We start from the raw sequence: 3,550 nt of genomic DNA on the forward strand, positions 1-3,550 counted from the left end.
TATTTTGATCAATGCAAAGGCGAGCTCTGTTCACATATAAACCTAGAACTTCATTTTACTTTTCTCATTGTTATGTTATCTGGGAATGCCTGGGTGCTCTCTGCGTCAATTGAGACGGGCTATTATTCAGTGAACACAAGGTGGTAAATAACTTCTTTAAAAGTGAACTTGTGTGTGCCTTGGTTCTGGCATCCGGGCCTTCAATTCGGAATGTCATTGTGCAGTTTATGAATCGGACACAGCTCTCTGTTTGTGGAGAAGCGTAGAGTATCCAACGGGAACAAAGCTAACACAGGGAGGACCTATGGATACATTGATCTAACGATCCATCTAGCCGTGTGTAGTTCCACCGATCTAGTCGGATAGACCGGGGAATTTCAAAATCCATAGCTTAGTATACAAAGCTTTTTAAAAAGGTTTGATCAATATTTTAACAGTTTGACAGAAAAAAAGAAATAATTGCTTTAAGAAGCATCAGTTGATACATCGAAATAATTAACAAATTACATTAAGTTTACAGATTCGAAATTGATATTTTACTTAAGTTTTGCGCGGTTGGAAGATGAGAATGAAAGAGCTCGAAATGACTCACAATCACTCGCACTAAACGGTCTTGCTTTTGCCACTCATGACGAGGTTTACTCCTTATATAATCAATTTAATGAGAAGCCGGTTTTGGTATCTTCTTTTGATGAATAATACAAAAAAGCTTACTGACACTGATGTTGAGTACACGCTGATGAAATAACTTATATTTAATTTAATGACTTTGTTATTGTCTGTATGTGAATTTGAACGCACGGATATTTTCAAACAGCATTATTTAAAAATAATTGAATAACGAATGTGTTGATTAACGAATTATAATAAACGGTGAACAAGCGCATATCTTGTCGAATGAAAATTTATCCTGGAATATATTAATTTTATTAGACGCGCAAATTCGTCCGGTCATCGAATCTGATTGCCAGGAAAATTTGACTAAATGTAATCTGTAATCAAATTAATAACTGTTTTATTAATGCATTCCTACGGCGATTGAATGACAGTAAATGATAATCAGATAATGTCATGATGCCGATTAACAAATTACAATCAATAATTATCGAAATATATATATATATATATATATATATATATATATACATATATATATATCTTTTTCTTTGATATTATTATTCGCCGAAATGCGTAAGCGATAATTAAATTGAGCATTTTATTAGCGGAGATTAATGATTTTCGTAACAGCGAATGATGAAATAGAAATAATGCCAATTAACATAATATGAATAATAGTTAAAAAACAGACTAGTTTGAAAGTTTTCAAATGAAAAGTTTTTAACAATTAATACTCTGTTACAATAACTTTTTTGATATTTTTTAAGATTGTAATAAAATATTAATTTTTTGGAATTAATAATGAAAACAATTAATATTTTCAATCTTATTTTCACAACAATTATAAAATCTTCTAACAGTTAAATGATATTAATAGGGAATTATAAATCTCTGTGTTTCTTTTCATATTGTATATATAATTTTATAATATCTATAAATTTTATCATTGTTAAAAAATTTCTTTTATCTTATTTATACTTAATCTATCTTATTTCTTGGCGATATCAGATGGCGATATTTCATACAGTAATTGTATTATTGGAGGTTGTACGCATACTTCCCTAATTCCTGATATCCGAAATCTCATGCATTCCAAAGTAAGCCGGTGTACTAATGAAGTCGTGAGAGGTCGGTCAGGAATGGTGACGCGGTCGAGCGCGTTTTCGGGCAGCGGGAATCGGAAAAGGGAAAGGGAAGGCAGAGATGATTTAGATTCCACCTAAACGATCCGTCTAAGCCGGTCTGACGGCGGCGGCGGGCAGGTCAAGTTCATCGCCGTTCACTTGGTATAATGGATTTAATGAGAAGGTAGCCACCTCCGCGCATCTCCCGAGATATGTCAGGAGTTAGTTCCGGGACAGGGAGAGAATCCTGGTATCCTTGTTCACGCTTCCTGCTCGCAGAAGCACGCATGCCCTCGACGAAAGGGCGCTTGAGATGATCCTTCTGGGATGAGAAACAATGGACATGCCTCTCGAGTGGATAACGATGAGGTGAAAATTGTCAGTTTGTCGTTCCGAAGGGGCATGCACGAGGGTCCCTAATCACTGTTCTCGCGGCTGGTATCTTGTTATCACTCGCCGCGGGCTACTGTATAGTTTACGGGCCCTTTTTATCCAGTCACCGTTCGAATTAACAATGCCGCCGTGACGTGTAACTATTGATTACGTCTTTTGGCGGGATACCCCGTCAAAATGACATGAACTCTTTCAGGATAGAATGTTTCTGTCAGGGATAAAAAAAATTGTTGGGATTTTCTAGGACCTTTTTAACACACACAAGAGTTTATGTTTTCTACGTGTTTTTGAGATTCTAAGTTTATGAATTGAGATTCTTTACAAATATTAAAAGTTGTACGAGTTAATTCATTGAACATGCATGTGCGAGTAACAATGGACCATTGTAAAATATAAATTTAAATTTAAATTAAATTATAAAAGTTTATAATTTAGTCTTTACAACAGTTTATCACTCTATTCAAGGTTTGAAATTACAAAATTTTAATACACAAAAATTTAAAGTTAGTATTTAAAAAAATTTACTAAAATAAATAAATAAATTGATAGTTTATAAGTGCTTTTCAAAAAAATATCTTTCAGTACTTTATTGAATTTATTGAATTATTTTTAAAAATTTCCAAATTGCAAATTAAAAAAAAATATATACGTATATTTGTGCGATCAAAAAACTAAGAATTTATTATATTGGAGACTGCAAAATTATTTGCGTTAGTTTTAAAATAAATCGCAACCGTTGTGCATCTCGATGCACAATGCGTATCGAAACTCGACGCTCGGGCGAAGCTTGGAAAAGACTATAAGAGAGAGAAAAGGCTTCGGCCAACGCCGTTGCGTTGCCCATTGTCGGCTTAGAAAGAACGGCAGCTGTGATCGTAAGCGCGTGAGCTGCCGTTTGGAAACTCGAGCCATTTATGCTTTCGCACCTTCACGCTGGTCGATCCCTCCCTCCCCCCCTCCCGAAACCACCCGTGAAAACACCTTACGCTTTTCAGCCAGGTAAATACTGAGATTCTTCTTTGAAATATTACGAATGGGTCGGGAATGGAAACGAGGCTGCACCAGCTAGTCGTCCTCTCAATCGGACTCCCGCTAAGATAAACTTTTCTTTAGCGGAATAATAATATATCTTTTCAAAATCTAGCCTTTTTAACTCTTCATTCATGCATACTCTGAGCATCTTTTCGACCCGCATGTAAGCACGAGATTCTATTCTTTGCGATATTCCAACTTGTGTAAAAAAATTTCTCTTGTAAAGATTCCGAGATATTCTCTCAATATAAATAATCGATTCTTTTTTAACGTGAGAATTATTGACAGAGATGATTAGGAAGTTGAATTAATTCATTACATTAAACGCTATTAAGGAGATTAATGTTGAAATTGGAAGGGTAATATGTCAACACATGTTTCGA

The 3,550-nt window shown here is 34.9% G+C and overlaps 1 protein-coding gene across 2 annotated transcripts in view; it reads left to right on the forward strand.

Annotated features, from left to right (window-relative positions):
* LOC126856666 (galactose mutarotase-like) overlaps positions 1-3,550 on the forward strand; it is a 138,254-nt gene that overhangs the window by 3,920 nt on the left and 130,784 nt on the right. The gene's annotated exons all lie outside the window — the stretch shown is intronic.

This window comes from Cataglyphis hispanica, chromosome 19 (assembly GCF_021464435.1).
Source record: "Cataglyphis hispanica isolate Lineage 1 chromosome 19, ULB_Chis1_1.0, whole genome shotgun sequence".
Taxonomy (NCBI): Eukaryota; Metazoa; Arthropoda; class Insecta; order Hymenoptera; family Formicidae; genus Cataglyphis; species Cataglyphis hispanica.